The sequence below is a fragment of the Pinus tabuliformis genome, chromosome Q (genome assembly GCF_031772625.1).
Source record: "Pinus tabuliformis cultivar Carrire ecotype Pingquan chromosome Q, CPIR1, whole genome shotgun sequence".
Classification (NCBI taxonomy): domain Eukaryota; kingdom Viridiplantae; phylum Streptophyta; class Pinopsida; order Pinales; family Pinaceae; genus Pinus; species Pinus tabuliformis.
In genome coordinates, this window is record NC_142296.1 from 784,091,223 (window position 1) to 784,117,839 (window position 26,617).

General features: G+C 37.4%; 1 pseudogene; it reads right to left on the reverse strand.

Annotated features, from left to right (window-relative positions):
• Window positions 1-26,617, reverse strand: part of LOC149221829 (protein trichome birefringence-like 10) — a 75,626-nt pseudogene that overhangs the window by 2,682 nt on the left and 46,327 nt on the right.

Sequence of the window (26,617 nt, forward strand, 5' to 3'; positions counted from 1 at the left end):
TGCAAACTGTTTTTGATGAATTGCAACTTGATTGGTTCTTGTGTTTCAACCATATTTTGTTTGTTGCATTCAATTTTAATGTATGAACTTTGCATAATGATAATTTGTTTTTTATTGCAAAGTATTTTGTTGGAATGCATCATGGTTGGTTCTTGTGTAACAACCATGATTGTGTTGCATCCAATTAGCTTATACGTACTTTTTACAAAGCCGTTTATATGCTCATGTAATAGTGAATATATTTTGAAGGTATGTGGGTTTTAGAATGTGATATATGAATATGGAAAAATATGTATATGACAAAGTATGAATGTAAATGTATTCCCCCCCCCCCCCTAACTGATCGTTTTGGCAATTTTACGAAATGAGGAAAGGAAGTTTTTTCCAAAAATTATCCTTCTAGCTTTCAAGGAATTAAATGTATAAAAGTTAGAAAATATCATATCGCAACTTACCCTTTCAAAAATCGATGAGAGTTGTGCATGTGTGGCTGCAAAATTCTGATCATAGTCTTCTTTACTTGGCTGTGAAAATGGTGGATGAAGTCGAAAAAGTGAATCTTTTGTTGTTGTTGCATCTGCTGCTAGATCTGCTACTGGATCTTCTGTTGAATGTTCGAAATCTGTTGTTGAATGCGGCTGAAAATGTATAAGTCTTGGAAGGTATACAAAATTTAGAATTTACACTTCCCCCCTAGCCTTATTGATTGAATTGTCCTCAAGTCATTTACATCAAAAACTGAAAAGTAATGAAAGTAATTCTGCTTCCTCTACTACAAAATGATTGGTCTTCAAGTCTTCAACGGAACTAGATCATTGGCACAATTCTTGTCATGTGAGTAAATGTTTCAGTGTCGAACATAACAAGAAATTGTTAAATTAGTGGCCTTTGATGGATGCTAGTAGTCAAAACGAGAGCTCCCATCTTTGATGTGGATGAGAGTCAAGATACCCCGAACAAATCTTTGTAAGTATGAATGAATTTGTTGTTGTCAAAGACTTAGAAGATCCAACGAACAAGGCACATTAATGTATTCCATTGTTTATCAAAATGATAGCTTGCCCTTAAGGCATGCAAGCTTCAAAGTGTTTTTAGAAAAATATTTAGACTCAAGGACTATGGACTCAATGGTGTATGGAAGCAAGGTTTTATTTGCAAGGGTATGGAAAAGGAAACTAATAATGAATATGTAACATGGAACAAAAAGCTTGTAAGTGAGCTTTGTTGCTTTTATTGGTGGGTTAGGATTGATGAAAATGTAAATGAGAAATGGATAATGACTCTTGCTAGGAAAAAGTGAATTTTTGCATGCAAAATCTCAAAAATAGGAAATCTACTCATTAATTCGGGAATTTCTGCTAAAATAGCTAAGTTTGACCAGCATTGACCAGCCACCTATATACTTTGAATTCATGAGTGGATAGGTATTTCACCGTCCTTGGACATTTAGGAACAAACTCCAGATCTTCGAATTTGCTAATCTGTCATGCAACATGTCAAACTATTTAGCTATTACAGGAAGTTGCAAGAACTTGTAATTTTATGGAAATTTCATTTATGATCATGGACTTGTTCTTTAGAATTTTTCATGAAATTAGTCTTTTGAAGACCAATTGTGCACAAAATTACTATAGCTTAAAATGTAGCTCCAAACTAATTGAAATTTTGGATCAAACTTAGGTCATCTATTTCTCCAAACTAATACTAACATTAGGGCAGAGATCTATTGACTTGGGAATATTGCAGCCCAAAGGTTGCCACCACCATTTCATGTAAAATTTATCTAGCCTCCCATTATCTTGACATCGAAACCTGAGATCAATAAAAGGGAAATAGAATGCCTGGTAAAGGGGATATGATTCGTCCCAAACCCATGATCCAACATGCAAGTAAAATTGATTAAAACTCTATGAATACTCAAGCTTGGGAAGATCCAACACATTTGCAATAGTATAGGCCTCTTTCACAACAAAATAATTTTCTGTAAAAATATTGTGTTTCCCTTCCTCTTTACAAATTCTAAACCCTACAGGTATTTCCCTGATGTCGTTGTACACGAATCAGAAGAAAAATACGTTGGGGGAAGACAAGCCAAAATATAATCACATTGAAAACTTGTGGGTCTATTTAGAGTTACAATATGAAAATTTGAAGCTCCTGGGAGAGCTAAATTATGGTTCCATGGATCAGGAATGCAATCCCTTATAGGGTTCCCTCGACACTATATTTCTACTACTACTTTTCCTCAATGTTAGGACTATATTTTCTACAAAATATGCATTATGAAGGAATCCATTATGTAGGGCTAAACGCTTGACTATTTCCTAAGCTATGGTACAAAAAAAAACACTAACAAAATAAATAGTGTCATGTTCTTCTCAAGTCAATTCCAAGACATGCTAAAATACATTTGGGTTTCCTAATATAAATGCACTAAACATACCCACAAGGACATCTTGCCCTGTGTAGCATGTGTGTGTTAGAATTTTCCACTTGGGCTTGTCCAGAAAGCTATGTAGACATTTCAAATTCTCCAGCAATGACCCATTGTTGGCTCCTCTGTGCTATCTACCAGACTCACATCCATTTAGCCCTAGGAAGATTATATCTGGTAAGTTGGGGTGCCACAAGCCTAGATCTTGTCAGTTGGGGTGTTGTGGAAATCTCCTAACCATTTTACAATGATTCCCTTTGAAACATTCGACCAGGAAGGGATCTGGGAAGGGCCCTTTGAAACATTAGAGTAGGAAAACCTCAAGATAGGAAGGGCCCTCTCGTATTGGTAAACTCTCAAGTTATATTCATCTAGAATACCTGACAACATTTTGCACCACCACAATGATTACAAATAATTGGATTTGGTTATCTAGACTATTGAAATTGAAAAGGAATCAATACCCTTTGATAGGAAATGAAATAATTATACTCAACCTCGGGGAACTTAATGGGAAAAATTATCAATTAGAAAGTTATAATAAAATACTGAGAATCGAGTGAAAAAAATCACAATATCCAATTTAAAGGAACTGCACATAACCTGGTGAACAAAAAGATAAATATTCATCTAAGATAAATATCCATCTTAAAGATAAAGGAGAAATGAAATAAACTGCAACTTAACCTGGAAAGAAAACAAAAAAGTTGATATATATTATAAACAAGAGAAAAGCAAGATACACTCTACAGAATCCAGAATTTGAAAAAGAAATACACCACTGATCCAGTTTATGAACCTCTTTCCTTACTCCAACGAATTAGTCAGACTGCTCACAACTAGGAGTACTAGGACTTTTTTTTTTCCTCCTTTAATCTCTGGATTACTTCTATCTATTTATTCAAACCAAATTCAAGTAGGCGAATAATTAAAAGATAGTTAAGGTGCCCCATGGGAGACTGGAGTACGCAAAGTAATAGATGCTTGATTCTCACTTTTCAAACAGAGGGTCCAAGATTGTGGATCGAATAGAGGAAGGTTTGAGATTTGAAATGGTCCACCTCTATCTATCTGTTCAAACTAAATTCAAGTGGGAAAACAACTAAAAGCCAGTTAAGGTGCCCCATGGGAGAATGGATCATTCAAAGTAAAGACTTCTTGCTTCTCGTTCATCAAATAGAGGGTTCAATCTTTAAAACTTGTCCATATACCTATGCTTATAGTTCTTAAATGAATGTTTCTACCTCCACGAGATCATATGATTTTGGAACAAAATGAGCCTTCAACTCGACACAGGGCTTCCTTCTGGTAAGAGAAGTTGTCCTTCCGGTGATAGAAGAAGATGAATAGGATTAGGGATTGAACCAAACAATGGGAAACAACCATGTGACAGTTTTTAATTTAAAGGAGAATGACGGAAATGAACACTTGTGATTGGCTAGGGTGAATAGTGTTTGCTCACCCCAAGCCCGCAGAAAAATGCCTATCAGCGTAATAATAGTTCATAACTATATAATTATAAATATAACTCTACATATCTTTAATTATTATAAACTTATAACATCGCATATATATATATATATATATATATATATATATATATATATATATATATATATATATGTTTATAACATAACATAATTCTATGACTATTTAACTTAACATAACTTGCTATTTAACATAACGTGTATAGCATAACATGTATGGATGGCGGCTAGAATTTTTTCGAAGGGAAGGCTAGGGTTTGCAGCTTCAGTCTCAATAAAGGAGGCTCTCTCGATGATAACCTTCTTGTGACCATCATTGGGGGTCCATGTGACTTTGTTTTCTCGTTTCCCAGTGATGGTTCTTTCTTTTTCCTTCTTTTGAGCTCGAGATGCAGTTGGCACAAGGTTTCTAACCGGTAGTATTATTAATTTATCCTTCCCTCCCGGTTTTATCCCTTATATTTTACACAGTGAGAGGGGGACAACCTTGTTATTTACCCAAGGTTTCGGTTTGAGGTTTATTTCAAAACAGTTAGGCTGGGAGTTTTTAACGGACGCAGTGGATAGGGTTTGATTTTGACTGTCGTCTCCGAGTGTTTGAAGTCTTCCTCTAAGGTCCGTTTGTTGGGGGTTTCGCCCATTTATCTAAGAACGACAATGGCTCATCCATCAACCATTGGTTTCATGCATGGATATGGACCAACTTTACTATTCATATGACACCTTGGCCCCATCAGACATCTAGGTGGAAGAGAAACACACATCGGGTGTGGTGATGGAACCAGAAACATGCCCTCAACTAGACGTGCAGGTCGTCGAACTACCCTCATTGATGGAAGATATGGAGGTATCCCTTTAGGGTTTAGGGTTTTCGCAACCGGAAGCAGTGGGCTCAGAAGACCTTTTCTCTCTGGGTGAAGGTACAGACTCACCCTTTCTTTATATTCCGTCTCCTTCGAAATTGTTAGAAAATATATATTACAGAGCAATGGAACACATAAAATATTGCAAAAATATAAACACAAACATTAGGGGATTTTTGAGGTCTAAATGGGCCTCCTAAGGAAATTATAAAATAATAGTGGAAATAATAAAATAAGATTAGATGACATCATCAAATTTTAGAGGGAAAAAAAAAAAAAAAAAAAACTATTTTTTCAACTCGTATTTTCAACTTATCTCCCTGTGGGTTTACTTAAATTTCAAGCAGAAACACTTATTGGATGCATAATTTGATTCCTCATTCAAGGATTACCCATGTTCCATACTTTAGATGGACCCTCCTACACGAAAACAGAGAAATACATTAAAAACATGATTGCAATCACGCTTTTTCATGTATTTCTCATTTTTCGTGTAGCAAGCTCCATCGAAAGTATGCAACATGGGTACTCTTTGGATGAGGAATTAAATTTTTCATCCAACGAGTACCCCCGCTCAAAATTTAATTAAAATCTTAGGGATATAAGTTGAAAATACAAGATGAAAAAGTAGTTTAATTATTTTATTATTTTTTAATCTTTTTACTTTTTTACTCCAAAAATGGTGAATCATCCCCCATGGTTAACATCATCATCTTGAATCCTATTGGTCCTTATAAGGTTTATTTTGGTTGTACATTTTTCTTAGGAGGCCCATTTTAGACCTCAAAAGTCCCCTAATGAAACACATAAAACAAGAAAGACACAGATATACGTGGTTCTCCCAATTTGGTCTATGTCCATGGAGAAGCAACCAGTCCTTCCTTTTATATTATCCAACAAACTGAAGAGATACAACCTACAACATATTTTTTGTAATTCCATCTTTGCTCTCAATCTCCTCTCTCTTTCTTGCTCAGAATACACATCTACGTAGACTCTATGCAATTCCCTCATATATAGTGAGGGGTTTCCTTCTAGGGAAAAAAACCCTAAATTAAACATAACTTGTGTCGTCAGATTTCTGCCTAATGAATGGCCCAGATTGACTATGAAATTACAACATTTTACAAGGAAATTTTACAGCTATTTTTAGCTTTGGGGGGTCCAAATAATCGTCGTCACCGCCCCCCCTAGATCTTCCTGGTGGCACACATAAACGGACAACGTTGCCACCACATTACGAAATGGGGTCCAATGCGGCAATACCTCTGAATAAAGAACATAATTAGGCTCCACACCAACCAATATCCGACTTGGAGACTGATTATAACAACTCCATTGCTACTTCATTTTCTGGACAATGACTCCACTTTGGACCTGGTTGTTTCTCATCTTCATCATCATACTTGAAGACCAATTGAAACTGAGAAGAATCTTAATTTCTCTTCGGTTACAACTTTTGTTAACATATCTGCAGGATTCTAGCTAATGTGTGTCTTTTCCAGCTTCAACTATCCATCTTCCAACACTGTCTATATGAAATGGTACTTAAGTTGTATATGTTTAGTCATGGAATCAAATGTAGAGTTCTTTGAAATATGTATGGCACTCTCATTGTCACTGTATAACCTACCCAACTCCTTCTTCTTACCCAATTCATCTATAAACCTTTGTAACCAAATCATTTCTTTACTAGCCTCTATAGCATAAACATACTCTGCTTCCATCGTTGAGAGTGCAACAATAGTTTGTAGTTTTGAAACCCAATGGATAGTTGTTCCACCAACAGTAAACACATACTCTGTGGTGCTCCTCCTGTTATCTCTATCACCTGCCATATCTGCATCAACCTATCCTGTAGAGCAATGCTTGAACCACCAAAGCATAATGCTTGATTTGTGGTACCTCTCAAATACCTAAGAATCCAGTTCATCACCATCCAATGTTATTTTCCTAGATTTTTCATGTACCTGCTACAACTCCCACTACATTTGCAATATCATGCCTTGTGCAGACCATTGCATACATTAGGCTTCCAACTGTTGATGCATATGGAACTTTAGACATATAAGCCATTTATTCCTGAGTCTTGGGACACACCTCCTTACTTAGTTTGAAATGGATAGCCAAAGGTATACTAACGGGTTTTTCATTTTGCATATTAAGTCTTTTCAACACATTTTGTATGTACTCACTCTGAGACAATGTTAACTTGTGATTCTTTATGTCTCTAGTTATTCTCATACCAAGGATTTGTTTTGCACCACCCAAATCCTTCATTGCAAATGAGTTTGCCAATTTTATTTTGAGCACATTTATTTCCTGCGTGTTAGAGCCTGCAACAAGCATGTCATCTACATACAATAACAATATAATATAGCTACCATCATTTTGGCTTTTGAGCTAAACACAATGATCAAAGTGACATCTAGTATAACCTTGTTCAAACATAGCCCTATCAAATTTTAGATACCACTACCTTGGAGCCTGTTTTAAGCCATACAAGCTCTTCTTCAACCTGAACACTAGTTTCTCCTTCCCTTTTACCTCATATCCTTATGGTTGCTACATATATATCTCTTCCTCCAAATCCTCATGGAGAAAGGTTGTCTCTACATCTAACTGTTCAAGATGCAAATCTTCAGCTGCTACTAGACTTAAAATAGTCCTGATGGTAATTTTTCTCTTATTATTCTAGTTCATGTCTAATTATATTTAATTGTATATGCCAAATATTATATTGTTCTGATAGTCGTTTCTCCAAAAATTAATTCTTTTCCCTTTATGTATTGTGTCCATGTTCATGCTTTCACACTTGTAATTCTTCCATGTTTACCCCTGACCATATGTTGTGGTTCATTTTTCAAAACACCTCACCCCAAAGAATATATCATGCAAATTCTATGTTTTTTAAAATGAATAGTGTTGTGACCTGGAAAGTTTTAAAGTGATGTGGTAGCCTCTCATTTAAATTTTTTAACACACATGGCTATTATTATCCATTGTAATGACCATAGTCATATCTTTCTCCATTTTTGATACTTTTCATCTCCCTACACTGATGTGACATCCCCCTTGGCTCATTTTGAAGATGTCTAAAAATTGTTGTAATTGAGGCAAGCTTCACATTCAAAGGTTAAACAAAAGGTTCAAAGGCTATCTCCAAAGGAATTATGTGATAGCCTTTGCAAGATATATATATGTGTGTGTGTGTTTGTGTGTGTCCCCAATGAATCCCATCAAAAATAAAACCTAAAATTTTATTTAACACAACCACTACATCTTCAAAAGTCAAATACATAATTCTCTCTTCATTCTTTTTCATATTTTTTCTAACATTATTTTCTCTATATACTCTTATTTGATATTTACCTAGTTTCATGTCCCTATTTTTTGAGTTACAAGCGCCATTATATATTTGGCACAACCATGTGTCCATCATAAATTATTTTAACTATTTAATTGAGATTTTTTTCATATTTTACTCCCATGATCATATCTGAATCATCAGTAACTACGGTTTAAAATGAATATTTTTCCACCATAATTTCATATTTTCCTAGTTATACATCAAGTTACAATGCAAGTTAATGGAATTCAAGTTGATTAAATTACCTATCATACACATATTTAACTCTACTTGCTTATTTAGTTATTACAACTATATATGAGACATGGTAAATATGGTAAATTACTTTCACAACACCATATAATATATCTTCTATGTACAATTTAATGATGTTGTAATGTTGTTTCAAACAATTTCCTTAGACATAAAGACGTATTCCCTCCTACTGTCAGCTTTAGTCTACCTTCAATTTCATACTGCTTACAGTGGCATGTTGTTAGGTACCTATAATACTAGTGCACCCCCCATACTATTATTGTTGTGCCCCATAGAAGCCCACTAGTTTTATTGTTGAACCCTTACATTATTATTTTTAAGTAGGCCTAATCATATTTTGGCCCTTTAAACTCCTATATATACCAAGGATGTCTTGTCATTTTAATCATCCAATAATTGTTCATTTAAGTGACGTAAAGGGAGGTTCCCCCTCGAAGTGGCTTATTATCTAGTTGTTGATCAATATATTCTTATTTTTTGTGCTATTTTTTTTATCTTGATACATAACATTTGGTTTCAAAGCTCTTGGTTCTAGGGTTTCACCACTTCAAACCGGCCATTGTGGCATTTTCACTAAAAAAAATTCTATGAAATTTCAGACCATGAAATGTTTATCACGTAGAGATAAAATCTTGATGAACATTTCATTACAATTTTGGACCTTGGTTCACTATATTTTCAGAGATAGGATCCAAGGAAGTTGGGGTCTTTGTATGCTCTAAAATTTAGTCTCAAATAGGTGTCTCGGGAAAAAGCATCATAACTTTGTCTTCCAGCATCGAATTTTAATATAATAAAAATTTACTAAAATTGAATGGACTTTTTTTGGGAGGGTATTAATTTTGAGCCATATATTTAAAAAAATGGCACATGGAATCCTATACAATTTCTCTCTACTGAACTAATCCATAATCAGGTCATCATGGGATATTTGGAATAACTTTATCATGAAGAATCCAATCTCAGTATAACCAGTGGGGTTAGAAATAAGACACATAGGGATACCACATGACATAATTTCAAACCTTGGGAGGCCGAAATAACAAAGATATAATACTTTCAAGGCCATCCGATAAACAAGCTCAAAATCAAGCTCTTAAAAGGTGTGTATTTTAAAATTTGTGTAACTTATGTTTGAAAAATCGATTTGAAGTGATTAAAAAGGAATAATGAAGAATATATATCATTAACTAGTTCCAAAATTCCTCTAAAACAAAAAAAAAAATGCTACACCAATTAATACCTTAGAAACCCCCATTATGACGCATGAAGAGGAAGAAATGCAACATGATATATCAAAATTACGGGACCAAGTGCCACAAATTTCAATCTCACAAAGAGAAACCAAAGATGAAATAGAAGAGATGATGAAGGGATTAATAAAATGGGACATTGATGGTTTAAAATGGGACACAGAAGGTTTAAAAGTAGATAGGAAAGGTTTGAAAAAGTTGCTACAAGAAAGGCTTCCTAATGGTGTTAAGGTATTCCCTGAAACTCATGATGAAAACAAAAAGAAGGTGAATCATGATTTTATAGACTCCAACTTTGGTTTTAAGATAGAACACATTCGAAAGATTAATATGAGGAAATTTTATGGAAAGGATCTGATAACATGGATACCATAGATGGAGCAGTTATTTAATCTACATGATGTTCAAAACACACAAAAGGTATGCATTGCATCTTTTATATTTAGAACCCAATCAGTTTGTGTGGTATCGATGGATTATTCTCGTAAATCACTTGTCACTTGGATAATATTTATGGAGCAATTGATAGCACATTATGAGTATACAAAGAAAAATACCTTCATGATCCGATTGATAAATCTCAAACAAAGTGGTTTATCTAGGGAAAACATTAAGCACTTCCAAAGATTGAATAACAAGGTAACTGATATTCCAATGGAGCATGTAATTTATGTCTTCATAGGGAATTTAAAGGTTAAAATCTAAAATGAGGTTTTCCTTTCGAAACCTAATTCATTATATAATGCATTCACAGTGGTAAGAAAAGTTGAAAGAAAAATTATGGCAACAAGGAGGTCTACCACTCACAACTATAAACATGGAAGTGTTGTTGCTCCTAGCCTCCCACAACCTAAAAGGTTGACACCACAACAATTGGAGGAAAAAAGAGCAAAAGGGCTTTGTTACAATTTTCATAGAAAATATTTTAAAGGTCATATGTGTGCTAAGAAGAAATTATTTTACATAGATTGTGAAGAGGGGAAAGAAAAGAAACAAAAAGCATCAAAAGGAGAAGATATATACCATGAACAGACCCCAGGGGTTGAAAAGGAAGAAATGACTCTGAACACATCTTGTGATGCATTGGAAGGAAATACCACTCCTTCAACTCTCAATATAGAAGTATATATTAAGAAGTAAATGGTAATAGTGCCAATTGCTTCAAGTAATAACTATAATTTTATTCATTGTAAGTTAGCCAAGGATTTGAATTGATTTCTATATCTAGCACCATAGTGTCAAGTGATGGTTGCAAATGGAGGAACTATAAATTGCTTAGGAAAGTGCCATAATATCAATATAACCATGGGAGAATTGAATTAAATATTCCAATTCTTTCCATTCCAATGGGTGGTGCTAATGTTGCATTAGGAGTCCAATGGTTACAATCTTCACGACGATAACTTTTAATTTCAAGAAATTTTCTTGAAATTTTTTTGGGAAGGAAAGGAAATTTAATTAAGGGGTATCACAGGGAAGCCTTGGAAGATAATTATATCTAATGGCATGAAAAATATTTTGAAGAAGGAACAACGAGCGGTAATTTCAAAATTACGCTCACCAGATGTTCAAACATCTAAGTCATCCATTTCTCCATATATTTAAAGAATCATTGACAATCATTCCAAAGTATTTGATACTCCCAAAGGTCTCCCACTTATCCGTGATCATGATCATGCTATTCACTTGATTCCAATAAGTGTTCCTACAAACACTAGACCTTATAGATATGCCTATGCATTGAAGAGTGAAATTGAATGTATAGATGCAAAAATGCTATAGGCATGTATAATTCAACCTAGACAAAGTTCTTTCTCTTCTCCAGTAATATTGGTGCACAAGAAGGATGGATCTTAGAATATGTATATGGATTATAGAGTGCTCAATAATATCACTATTAAAGATAAATTTCCCATTTTTTTCATTGATGAAGTACATGGAGCAATTCACTTAATCAAGTTCGATCTTTGCTTAGGATATCAATAAATTATAATGAAGACATACGACATTCCAAAAACAACATTTAGAACTCGTGAAGGTCATTATGAAGTTTTTGTCATGCCTTTGGCCTTACTAATGCACCTTCCACATTTTAAGGTTTGATACATTGCATTTTCAAACCCTTCCCTACAAAATTTGAGTTAGGTTTTTTTAATGGTATACTAATCTACAACAAGTCATGGAAATATTATGTTCAACATGTTGACAGGGTGCTTAAGCTATTGGAGGAGAAACAATTGTATGCAAAACCCTCCAAATGTTTCTTTGAGTTACAAGAAGTGGAATATGGGTCATATTGTATCTCATTAGGGTTTTAAGGTCGACCCTAACACAATTAAAGCCATAAAGGAATGGAAAATCCCCACAACCTTAAGGAATCTTGGAGGATTTCTCAGGTTAACAGGGTACTATCACATGTTTGCTAAGAATTATGGGAAGATAGTAGTACCACTAATAACATTACTAAAGAAAGATGCATTTTTTGGACTCCATGAGTAACTAATGCCTTTAAACATCTTAAAGAGGAAATGTGTTGAACTCTAGTCTTAGCTATACGATAAATCACAAAAACATATATTATGGAATGTGTTGCCTCAGGAAATGGCATTTGTGGCTATTTTAATGCAAGAAGGAATACCCATTTATTTTTAAAGTCATCCAATCAAGGGAAAATATTTATACAAACATATTTATGAGAATGAAATGTTGGAAATAGTGCATACCTTTAATAAATGGTTCCCTTACCTAATGGGAAGACACTTGAAGGTAAAAAAATATCACGATAATCTTAAATACTTCATGGAACAAACATTATCATTAGAGGAGAAGAAAATATGGGTCAAAAAGATGTTGGGTTATGACTTTGAAATCATCTACAAAAAAAGGGAAGAAAAATGTTGTTACAGATCAACTCTCAAGAAGGGGTGAGAATGTGGAAGCATTACTATGTGACATTTCTATTATCCAACCATATTGGATAATTGAAGCAAGGGATTGATGTGGACACTTATTCAAAATTTGTAGCAAGATCCCAGTGCATCTGATAAATTCATCTGGAAAATAATTCACTATGGTACAAATATTGCTTATATATATGTAAGAATTCCCAAATAAAATAAAAAGTTCTTTTGGAATTTCACACCTCTCTTATAGGAGGGAAATCGATATTTTTTAAAACTTACCACAGGGTCAAGAAGGAATTTTTTTGGGATGGCCTTAAATCTAACATTTAGAAGTTTGTGACAAAATGTTTGGTTCTCTAAAAAGCTAAAGTTGATACAATAAAGACCTAGATCTTTTACAACCATTAGCCATTCCAAGCTATTGTTGGGAGGAGGTATCAATGGATTTTATCATAGGTTTAACCAAGTCCAAAAAAAGAGTGTCATCATGGTGGTAGTTGATAGACTTATCAATTATTAAAACTTGTGCTCACTATCTCATCCTTTCAAATCCAGTACTATCACTACTTCATTTGTGGAAACAATTCAAAAGCTACACAAAAACTCAAAGATTATTGGAAGTGACAAAGATCTTATTTTCACTAGAAATTTTTGCACGAAATTATTTTCTTATCTTGGTACTCAGTTAGCTCATAGCTCATCTTATCATCCTCAACCTGGTGGGAAAATTGAGATAGTGAAAAAATGTTTGGAATGATATCCTCATTTCTTTTATATGATAAACAAACACAATGGGTCAAGTGGTTACCTATGGAAGAATGGTGGTATAACACTTCCTTCCATACCACGTCAAAAATAACCCCATTTTTGACACTTTATGGATATCATCCACCATTCATCACATCGTCTTTAAGAGACTATTCTAAGGTTCAAGAAGAGGAAGATCACATTGAGCATCAACAACAATTTCTCCAACTCTTAAAGGATAACCTCACCGTTGGGAAAAATACTAAGAGGGCAGGGGGGTGAATCAATATTTTCAAATCATTAAACTTTTCAATTTCATATCCATATTTATTTACGTGACTTTAGTGAAGGGTACCCATGTATGTACGCGATTGTTATTCAGAAAACTATCATATATCCAGTAAACTTATGTTTTCAGTTAATTCATCATATTTTTATCTTGAGCCAGTGCATTAGTACTTCATCATACATTAAATAAACATTAACTATGTGCAGTAAGATCAAAATAAACCATTCACACATAAGAAACACATCAACACCAGGATTTTTAGGTGGAAACCCAATGTGGGAAAAAGCCGACGTTGTTGTTGTCTTTGTCTTCCTTTTAATATAAATAAAATATTCTTACAATATTGTATTGGTGCTGTTATCACCCCAAGAAGCTCTCCTAGGTTGTATATCAGAGATGCTCGGGAACATTACAAACTCAACAAAAATGTTGGAAAATGGTGGATGAATGAAAGGAAATGATGCATATTCAAGCCAGATAACCACTTCTACTATGCGTAACCCCAGACATGGGTGAACACCCCCAGACTACAGGGCTTTAGACCACCAATTACTCACAGTTTAAGGAAAATGTGATGATGGAGAATACTGATCACACCAGTAGATACACAGGACCCTGTGATGGCCAGCTACAACTAGTTAAAAGGTCTGTAAATCTATCTCCTAATGCATAGACAGGATGACATCTCTCTGGAATTAAAATAACAGAAACTTGCATACAAATTCAATTATACTAACTAGATTCTAACACAGAGGTGGGATGACAGCCCCTCTAATGCTAAACACCAAGAGCACAAGAAAAATGTGTAGCAGGCACAACCTGGAACAAAGAAGAAGAAGTGGAAAGTAAGCAATTAATAGCAAAAGAAGCTTGTATTAGCTGAAAATGAAGACCAAAAGCTGCAGGTATCATAGTAGTTATAGTCTCCAGAAGTTGAACTTTACATCAAGATAACATTCTTCAACCCTTATTACATCTTCTTTGTGGGTATATATGGAGTTTGTTTACAAAATTGCTCTGTTGTTCAAAGTGTGGAGGGGTCATAATGGACCACCAACCACATTTACAATCAGATATGGGTTTCTGTTGCAAGGTGAGTGTTTTAATAAATCAATTTGACATTTACAGGTACTTTGATGTCCTTCTTGAGTAGGCGGAGTACGTATGGGACAAAAACTCCATAACTGGTAAATGAATTCGCCTTCTCGAGGCAGTACTCTCCTTCCCTGGCCGTGCTACTCTTTGAATGTGTTAGCTGAGGATTTAATGTGCAGATTGCTGGATCATGGCCTCCTTCCTCCTTCGGGTGCACAGGACTGCCAAAGACATGAAAATTTTGTGGAAAACGAATGAGGAGCTGAGAACGAATGCTATCCGTTGGATGGCTCAAACGGACGGCCAAGATTTGATGGCGGGAGGCGATGGGAAGACACAGAGGCAAAATTGATTATAAGCCATTGGATCTAACAGATTGGATGGCGGAGATCGGGTTACATGGGCTATCGGAAGGTATATGCACGGGAATATTATAGGCCATTGGAACTCGGGCATGGATGATCGGACGGCTATCATCCCGAGAGAGGGCGGTAAGTGGTTTCCTCACACCACTTATGGAGCTGTGGTGGTATTCGTACATGGGCATGCGATGCAGTCAGATTGCAACACGTGGCTGGAGGGTCCGGCGGGAAACTGCTTTCCCCACGAGCTATCAGACGTGTGGCTTTCGGCGGCGGGAGCAGCGTATGACGTTGGATCACAAGGCAGAGGATCGGATGGTGGTGGATAATCGCGCACGTGCTTCGGGTGATGTGACAGGTGACGGCCCACCGATAGTATTTTTTATATGTGCGCGGCGTTATAAAGGGTTAAGACCTTAGCGCCAGGGGTTATATGACCACAAACTAATGTGTTAACTTTGCACCGGGGCCCAAGGGAAAAGGGTTTATACGGGGTTTATGGAGAAACTTAGAAGAAAAACGGAGGAAACACATGCAGCGGGGTTTAAGTAAATATGGGTTTACACAAGGTTTTGGAAGAAAATAGAGATAAAGGGGTTACGAGGGTATACAACAAACAAAGGTGAAAGGATGAAATAAAGTGTTGTGAGCTCCCTCCTTGTAAAGACACATGGCCACGGTAGTCATTTGGTCCTCCAAACACACAAATGCATAGCAGAGCTAACACTGGCTCCTTCTGGGGATGAGATCCTCCCTGTGAGGTCTCAAGAACCTACAGATCAATGCCTTTCTAGCTGGTGTTCCATTGGGCATTGAGTCTACTGCACCTATACTAAAGCTACTAAAAACACAATATTTACAACTTTTAAGGCCAAAAGACCTTAAACAACATAATTTTTCAGAAAACACCCATTAACTGGGCCATCAAAAACTGCTTCTCCTCCCATACTTTTCAGTATGAAGGTGTTGTTCCCTTAAACCTGTGAAATGATGAAAGGCCCTGTCCAGAAAGCATCAAACTTCCCATGATTTCCTTTTTTTCTTTTAGTGCATCCCATTTCAAAACCAAGTCACCAACCTGAAAATTATCTGTTTTTTCCTTCTTGTCAAAGGCTTCCTTGGTCTTTCTCTGATGTGCTGCAGCCTTTTCAACCAGCTATTCTCTAATTTGATGCAACTCTACCAAATCAGTGATCCTTTTTGCCATTCTTCTTCCTCATTTTTTTCTGTTTGAAGGAAATTTTCCAAGGGGAGAGTTCGCTGAATTGGGAATACAACTTTAGTACTGTACACCAGCTTGAAAGGAGAATTCCCTATGGATTTTTTAATGGTCACTCTGTCAGCCCACAGTGCATACTTGAGCTTTGAATCCAAATTCTTTTTATTTTCCTCTAACAGCTTCTTAATTATTCTTATCAGGCTTTTATTAGAGGATTCTGCTAGACCATTTCCTTGAGGATAATATGAGGTGGAATGAACAAGTTTAGTAGACAGAATCACACATTTCCACCAATTCTTTCGCCCCAAAGGCTGCTGCATTATCTGTGACTAGCTTGTGTGGACAACCAAATCTGTTGAAGATATTCTCTGTCAAAAACTTCATGACCACCTTATGATCAGCCTTCTTGGTAGGGACTGCTTCAATCCATTTAGTGAAAATCAGTGGCTACTAATATCCATCTGTGCTAGCCACTAGAATGTGGATCGATTTCTCCAATAAAATCCAAGCCCCACTGCTGAATAGGTCCTTTTGCATGTATTGGTTTTAAGGGCAGGGACTTCAACTGATGTTTTCCTTCAAATATTTGGCACCTGTCACAAGATTTAACAAAAGAAAATACATCAGAAAATAAAGTGGGCCAATAGTACCCAGCTCTGAGAATCTTATGGGCTGTAGTTTTCTAATAATGGTGTCCTCCACACTTGTTGGAATGAAATTGCTGTATAACTCCTATTGACTATTCTTTGTCCAGGCACCTTAAAAGCACTCCAGATGGATCCCTCCAATAGAGCAGATTTTCATTAATGCAATATTTAGCTGCCTTAAGCTTTATAGTTCTGGCTTGACTTTGAGTGAATCCTGAAGGGATTTCTAGCTTCAGCAAGAAATTAATTATTTCAGCATACCAATGACAAGAAGCTAGATTTTCAGCCACTGACTGCTTTCTGTCTGGTTCAGCTACTTCCTCTTCTTTATCTGTCTAACCAATTTCTGCAATTGTGCACAGGAAATCAATATCTAATGATCTGCAATTTTCTTCAGCCAATTATTTGGCAAGACCCTGACCTCTGACAAGTTTGGTGGGCTTCAGCTCTATATTAAATTCTATCATCTTTGCAATCCATTTTGCCCTTCTTCCATCAGCATCAGGTTGTGTCAAGACATCTTTTATTGCAGCAGAAGGTACATATGTAATTATCTTGGAATGCAAGATATAAACTCTGAAAGATTTCAAGGATTTGATAAGAGCATATGCTTGTTTTTCTATAATGTCATACCTCAGTTCAGCATCCCTCAAGTTTTTGCTGAAAAATGCTACTAGATGTTCTGAACCTTCTTCATCTGCCTGAAATAAAATTGCTGCAATGGTGTTTTCAGAGGCAAATGAGAATAGATGGAACTCCTTGTTGTAATCTGGACTTATTAATGTGGGAGCTTCCATAATGGCCTTTTTAATGGACTCAAATGATTTTCTTGTTGCATCAATCCATATTACCTCTAATCCTTTCTTCAACATGGAGGTAACATGCTTCACCAATTCTGCAAAATTTGGTATGAACCTCCTTACAAAATTAATTTTGCCCAAAAAGGACTAGATATCTTTCTTTGATCTTGGGACAGACAAAGTCTATATTACTTTTACTCTTTTTGGATCAATTCAAACACCTACAACAGACACCACATGTCCTAATAGCTTGCCTTCTCCTAAAGCAAATTGTGATTTTTTGGGATTGACTAAAATTCCAAACCTCCTGCACTTCAAAAACACTTTTTTCAAATGCTGCAAATGATTTTGATAGCTGCTGGAGTATACTGTTATGTCATCAAGGTAGATAAGGACAAATTTGTCCTTCTCTCCTACAAATGCTATATCCATAGCTCTCTGAAAGGTTGCTCCATCATTCATCAATCCAAAAGGCATCTTGGCATACATAAAAGTGCCCCAAGGAGTGGTAAATGCAGTCTTCTCTTGATCATCTAGGTGCATAGCAATCTGATTAAAGCCTAAAAATCCATCCAAGAAAGACATTACTTTGGCTCCTGAGACTTTTTGCAGCAAATGCTCCATCTTGGGCAGAGGATAGTTGTCTTTCTTGGAGCATTTGTTTAGATTTATGAAATCAACACACAATCTAATTTCTCCACTCTTCTTCCTCACCACCACAAAATTGGCTACCCATTTTGAATATCTGAGAGGGACTATAATCTTGGCAACCAACAATTTTTTAATTTCTTTTTCAATTAGAGGAAGAAGCATAGGATTTATTTGTCTCAGCTTCTGTTTGAAAGGAATGGTGTCTTTTTCCATAGGGATTTTATGCTAGATTATGTTCTTATCATACGTTTTCAGATCACTATATTCCCAGGAAAACACATCAGCAAATTGCTTCAATAATTTGCAGTATTCAAAACTTTGATCAGCTGATAAATGAGTGGACAAATTTACATATCTAGGCTGACTTGGACTTCCTATATCATGCTTACATATTGCAGATTGATCTTCTTTTTGGGCAGCCTTGTAAGGCACATCATTTTGGTCAAACAGTATTTCTAGAGGAATTCGACCCTTTGGAATATGATTACTGGGAAGTTGGACAATGCTATTTCTGCCAATTTTATTTCTAAGCTGGGACTGGGGGTTTTCTAACAAAGCATCATTCTCTTGGTCAATTTTCATTTCAAAAAATTCATCAATGACTTGTAGGAACCTATTTAACTTATCATCATCATCAAAAACTTTCCAATGGTGGACATTGTCAGGCAAGGATGGTTTGTACTTTATTTGCACTTCATAAACTAGTTTGGGAGGCATGGGAGGAATAAACAGACTAGCAAACACAGCAAGGGAATCAGCAAGCTGATTTTGGGCTCTAGGAATGTATGAAATACAGAAATAATCAAAAGAATCTCTGATTCTCCATACCTCATCTTTGTATGCTTTTATCCTTGGGTGCTTTGCTTGAATTACTTGCTGAATAATCAAATCAACATCTCCAAACACCTTTATGTTCCTGATTCCTCTGTCATTTGCTGCATTAAGGCCCAATAGCATAGCTTCGTATTCTGCTATATTATTAGTGACTTGAAAAACCAGCTTAAAAGACAACTGAATGCTTTCTTTCTCTAGAGATACTAGCACCACCCCTACTCCTGCAGACTCCCTGGAACATGCTCCATCTAAGAACATCTCCCAAACTCGACCACCTTGTTCCTCTTCGACCTGAACTGCTAGTTTCCTGATCTGCAATGAGGCCTTCTGGGATTCTTCTATTTGGAGAACGCATGCTCCAAAATCAGTGTCCACTGCATATATGGGATGATTTGTAGGATTACTCTCATCACTGATGATATATGCCAACTGTGCTTCTTTGTACAATCTCCTGCTTTCTCCTCCAAAAACTAGGACAGTGGCATAAGATAGGTCATTTTGTAATGTCCCACCTAGTCTCTTAATCCATCCTCTGGACAGCAGCATGCAAAACTTGGGAGGCACATATGTTAGCACAATATCCATCATCATACTCTTCATAGGTAGCTGAGTTAAGGTAATGGCTAGGTCTTTGATTAATCCTAGGCATTTCACTTTCTTTGAATCAAAAGAGAATAAATCATGATAGGGTCTAGTGATATCAAGGCCTAACTCTTCCATGACAGCTTAGGCATTAAATTGTGGCTGGCCCCTGTGTCTAGCAGGAAATTATGGAGGATTTTGTCATGAATGGTCAAGGAGACATAAAAAGATAGGTAATTATTATCAGCAGGCTCAATCATGGGGCTAAGCACAATGGCAGGCTTGTCATCTTGCAAATTTACAGAGTCAATGGAGGCTTGTGTGGTTTCTAGCTCAAGGGCTTCAAGGATAGGCTTTCTAAATACTTCACTCTTTACCAACTCTACTAGAGGCACAGATATTTTCAATTTCTAAACTTCTGACTCAAAGCTGAAGAAAGAAGATAACTTAACAAAACCTTTTACCTCCTAAACTGGGGCTTTGAGGATGATTGGATCAGCTACTGGTCTTCTCTGCCGGATATTCTGTGACTCTGATTGGACAGCAGCTTTCTGGGCAGGATTCTCCTTGACATTTTTTGCATTGGACCTCAGGTTATATCTCTGCTGCTATTCAGTTTGTAGAACAACTTCTATGTCCCATTCTTGACTATCTTGTTCTTGCAGCAATGATTCTTCATAAGCAACCAAATTAAAAAATGTAGCGTTGCCTTTATCTTCCATGCAGTGAATTTCATCCTCATCTTCAAATTCTTCCTCCTCCATGACTACATTTTGGAAGGGATCTTTAAATTTCTGTTCCTCTTTTGATTCTTCACCCCTTTGAATAATTTGCAACTGCTCATTTGCTCGTCTGAAAGGATTTGGGTTTCTTGGAACAAATGCGTTCTGCTACCTTGTTTTTCCTGAACTTTGCTCAACCTTTAACTTAGAAATTTCAGCAACCAATGACTCTATCATATTAGTTATTTTGTCTAATTTAGGCTCTGAAGATGATGCAGAAGAAGTAGAAGCCTGACCTCTCTACCTCCTTTTGTCAGCTTGATTTTTGAGCTTTTCTGCAGCCATGATATTAGACTCTACTTCTAGGGTTGCATCCTGCATGTCTGTCAGCGTAGCACATCTCCTTTCTCTCAATAGTAGGCAGAAATCAGAGTCAAAATCATTGGCATAAGTGAGTTTGGTAGAGGTGGTGGTAGGCTTTACCTCAGCTGGTATCTTACTATACATACGATTGAATTATTTATTAAAATCAGGCAAAGATTCACCATTTTCCCTCTTCAGATTACCAAACTCAGTATGGTAATACAACAAGTCTTTTTTATCTCCCCAATGCTTCAAAAATGCATCATCTAAGGCTTCAATATCTGCTATAGATCTCTGGGGTAATTCTCTAAACCACTTCCTAGCCTCTCTATCAAGGCTCTGGACAAAAGCTCTCATCCACACATCATTTTCACTTATATCTAAATTATCAACATAACTGTAAAAAGCTCTAAGGTGTTCTTCTATTGTTACTCCCTCTGTACCAGTGAACTTAGGCATATATTTTTGATATTCTCCCATAGGCATAGGATTTAAAGGAACAAGCAAGACCAATGGTCCATATCTAGCAGCAACAATTCTTTCTATCTTCGTGGGTGCTTGCTGTCCTGCCATGACTGGGATATGTGGAAGGATACTAGCAGATTGTATGGTAGGAAGTAATGTGATGGATGGCAGAGACAAAGGGATGTTTTGGATTGTATTGGAAGTTTTCTTTGGACTGAGATTCAAAGGGAAACTAACTACATAAGGGGCTGAACTAATCTCTGAAGGAATTTCCTTATTAGCAGTGCTGGACTCTAAATCTTCAAACTATAAATCTTCAGCTATAACTTTATCTTTTAGAGATGCATGAGATTTCTTAGGCTTACCTGATCTTGATGCCCCTTTTTGTGATGCTTTCTTCGATTTGACAGTCCTCTCTGTTATAGACATTTTTGTGCCTTACAACTCCAAGCATGAAATGTCCATAAACCAAGGGCTCCTAAGTCCCTAAAAGTGTTGTTCTAACCCCTAAAGGAACAAGGTCAGCAGATTACAGCTTCTCCCAGAAGTTCTCGACCTAAAACTGCTCAGAATAAGTCAAAACATGATCATTTCAGCTGCTCCACTGGCTAGGTGCATTGTATTGCACCTAAATACACTAGCTAGGTGCGTTGCAATGCACCTAAATACACTGTGAGGGTGCGTTGGGCGAGAAATGACAAATGGCAGTGTCATTCCGCGAGGTGGAGAGACAATGGAGGCTTCCAGAATCTTCTCATGTGACACTTGCCTCACTGAATTCGACCAAAGATGAGTAAGAGGCCTTCAGTCTCCAAGTGGAAGCAAGAACTGACAGAGAGAAGACACTAATCAAATCACAAGCTGACTCATCCTCCTTACACATATCTATATATGGATCCCTCATCTCAGAGATCCAGAGGCTGGAATTTTGCACATTGTAAGGAATTGTTGTTGGTTTTGAGACAAACATAAAAGTATTGGGTGATCTATGCTTTGTTGGAGGTGAAGAGGGGCTTCTTTGCTGGGAGGTTGATGCTGGGTCAGGAACCATCGGTTGTAACTCCTCCTGGATCTTTTCTTGTTTATCAATAAAAACTATTTGAGTTTTTCCTCCATGCTTTTGTATCATTGGTGCTTGTTACATTTGTATGGTTAACTTAAATCTGATCCTAAGTTGTTTATGAATATAGATCCATGTCTTTGTATAGTGTTCTTCTTCTGTGATCTTACAGGTACTTGGTGAAGCTGAGCAAGTAAGGGAGCAGGTAGCTAGAGGCTGTCAAAGAAGAGAGGGATTGGATCAAAGGATTAGCGCAAGACACATGTTGGTTCTTTCTATTCCTCTCTATCTATAGTTCATAAAGGAAATACAAAAGTAGTTTTTTCTCTGTTTGTTTCTAAGGCAGCTGTCACACATTAGTGGGATAGAGCAGTTCTAAATAGACACTTTTCCCGATAACAAAATGGCGACTCCACGGTAAAGTGTATCACCGACGATCATGTAGTCTTTTGCTTGGTATCGAATACGTTTTTGTTCTGAGAAGGTGCCTCACCCATGAGGAGGCCAAAAAAGTCCTAAATGAGTGTCATTCAGGCATGTGTGGGGGGCATCAATCTGGATATGCTACAGCACACAAAGATTTACGAGGAGGATACTTCTGGCCAACAATGTTCAAAGATTGCATAACCGCAGTCAGAAGTTTCCATGCTTGTCAAATTTTTGATAGCAAAACCAGAAGACCACCCGCACCTCTACAGCCAATAGTTGCTGTTGGGCCATTCGCCAAATGGGGCATCGATTTCATGACATGTAACCCCACCTCGACCGGGGGGCATGGGTATATCATAGTCGCAGATGACTATTTTACCAAATGGGCCGAGGCGATGCCTACATTAGATAATACTGGTGAAACAGTTGCCCTCTTCTTTTTCAATCATGTAGTCGCCAGATTCGGCGTACCACAGGCTATAGTCACATATCATGGATCACATTTTCACAATCACATGATGGTCGAATTAGCTGCCAAACTAGGGTTGTCTCACGACAGCTCTACTCCATATTATTTGCAAGCCAACGGACAAGTTGAAGCGATCAACAAGGTCCTGAAACGCATGCTGCAAAGGATGATCGGGGTTCACAAAAGAAGATGGCACCTAATCCTGTACTCAGCTTTGTGGGCTTACCGAACATCGGTAAGGAATGCAACCGGGTTCACACCCTTCCAACTGGTATATGGCCTGGAAGCAGTCTTACCAATCCAGTGTGAAATCTCGTCTCTCAAACTCGCAATTGATCTCCTCCCCGGAACTTCAGAAGAAGAGGCTCGTTTCTTGGAATTAATCCAATTGGATGAAACCCGTCGTGACACTGCCTTGGCTAACGAAACCCATAAGAAACGAGTCAAGGCGTAGTTCGACAAAAATGTCAAACCCCGTGTCTTCTCAAAAGGTGACTTGATCTTGCTTTATCACCAAGAATCCGATAAATTGGGAGCAGGTAAATTTAAGTCTTTATGGATGGGCCCCTATATTGTTAAACGAGTGTTAACAAAAGGAGCCTACGAGTTAATGGATTATGACGGAATTCCACTGGCGCAACCCTGTAATGGGTTGTACCTCAAGCGTTACTATGCGTAATGGTAACCAGTATGCTTTTGTTATGTTTTTGTTTTCGCTAAAGTGTTTTTTTGGTCAAGTAATCCACTTTTTAAATTTATTGCAGATGTCAAACCTATTGGAGCCATGTGTTGGATATGCCGACGGAGCGAGTCGTAGTTAGCGGAACCTGTCCTCCGCAGCCTGGGCCATTTTTGGTCCAAGCGGCGAGTTAGTAAGTTTCAGAGGTGTATGTATTGGTCGATCAACGAATAACATCGCTGAGTATAGCGCGTTGATAGAGCTTCTCTCTGATGCCATCACTCATGGTATACGTCGAATAATTGTCAGGTTAGACTCACAACTCGTAATACTACAACTCAATGGTATATATTCCGTCTGAAACCCAGCTATTTATCGCATGTTCCTAAGGGTTAAGATTTTGGAAAGACAATTTGATCTTATTCAATATCAACATATTTCCAGAAACTTAAACACATTAACTGACTCATTAGCAAACTATGGGTTAGATAGACATTTGCAACATTTATAAAAAGAAACACATCATCAATGTTTTGCATGTGGATCATGTAGCTCAACCAAAATAAAACTCCGAAAATCAAAAATATATATAACTGTTTATGGTTTACACATAATGTTCTGTAACCAAGACAAAATCGGTCAAACGACCCAAAAACTCAAAATGCTAGGGGGCACCCTAGTCTAATGATGCTCGTGATAGCAAGTCACGGCCTGTGCGATCATGCGTAGGAGACGAGTCCATCGTCTGGGCACACCAGTAGTATTCCGCTGTAACCGCAAAGGTAGCTCATCGGTCCTCACATCTGGAATACCGAGAGTGAGGCCCTCAACCTGCTCCTGCAAAGCTGTGAGAGTCTCGGCCACATCGAGGTCACGAAGAATAGCCCTTCCGACGGCCTCTCCTGCTGGGGCAGCAGCTGGTACTCTCAGGCGAACTACTGGACAAATGGGACCAACATCTGCATGTACACATGAGTTTGATTAAATTCTTGATAGAATAAAGCACAAGGACATTATAAACAAAAAACGATAAACAACAATATGGTCAAAGATTTTACCAATGGCGCCCCACTGCTCACCATCTGGCAGTACTAAATCTGGATCACCCCGGAAGTCCATGCCAGCGTATGGATACTCAGAATAAACCATCTCCTGACGATCAAACCACCTGAAGAAGGTATCAAAAAATGAAATCTAAGACTGGCCAGCATGCCTAGACATATGGTCAACCCATCTCTGCATACGTGATTCAGTAGGAGAAGGTAAATTGAGTGCAATGTACTGCGGCTGCATCAGTGGTATCTTCTCCAAGGCAAAGGTGGTCAAAATAGAACCATACCCAAAGTTCTTCAACCTCCCGCTCTTTATCTTGGTCAGTTGTTCTTTCATCACAAGAAGTACTGCGTCGCACCAGTTGAACACCTTCAGTTGGAGGCATTCCAAGGCATGCTGCATATAAGATCGACTGGCTACATGAAGAGACGCACCACCGGCCATCCTACCAAAAGTAAATAGAATAGTCCTAAGGGACCTGTCAGTGACATCACGGATGATGATCTTGCCGTATTTACTCGGCTGAGATCCTTCTCTGCAGTACCGGCGGACATAATCTCTCACAGAATCTCCTCCTCGAGCCGAACCTGACAAAGAGATGGGGGCACCCTGCCTCGACAAGCCAGTCAAGAAATAGATGTCTACTACAGTCAGGGGGATAGATTTTCCCCTGATCTGGAAAACCTAATTGGTAGGATCCCAAGCATCGAGAAAATACTGCAGTAAGTTGATCTGTTGTCTCATGCTAGAAATGCAGAAGAACTTCAGCAAGCCACAATTCCGCAGCGCGTTCACTGTAACTGGATCATGTAGGGCAAGCATGTCCTCTTCTTCATGCTCACGTTCTCGCCATGTAATGGTCATCTTACTCCAAAGATCTCTGAAAAACAAACAAGAGAGGAGTTAGGTCCTGATTTTGGTGAGAAACAGGAAAAAATTTCATCAAAAATTGTGCATCAAATTCCCTTTTTGCACCCAACGCACCTGCAGCAGTGTTCTAGGTGCGTTGAATGTCAGATAGCCTTTAGACAGGCCAACATTCAACGCAGGTTTTGATACACTGAGGGTGCGTTGATGGCAGAACGAGTTCCTTAAACCCCAGGGGCTCAGAAAAGCTAGGAATCAAGCTCAAAATGCAAAATGGAAACCATGAAATGAAAGAGCTCAGGTTTAGCTCCTACCTGGTCCAGACGGCGCCGAGAATCGTCCACAAAATCTCCCGAAATCAACTGATGAAAATCGAGGGGGAAAAGCACCTCCAAAGCTCCAACAAACCAAGTTCAAATGAAATGGTAAAATGAGAGGTAAAAAAAACACTTTTTCATTACTTTTACATAGTTCAAAGTAAAATATTAGCATTTTAACTCATTTTCAAGCAAATATTGTTCATTTCTAACTGGTTTGATGAAGCAGTTGAAAATACAGTACGATCTTTGAAAGGACAAAGCTATTTATGGTAAAATAAAAACAAGACCATATAATCGAGCAGTTTTAGCACATAGTTCAAGCTCGTTAAAAAATAAACATAAGACATGAGCAAATGTTTCCACCCGCGTTTAAGCTCATTAAAAAATGAACTATTCCCC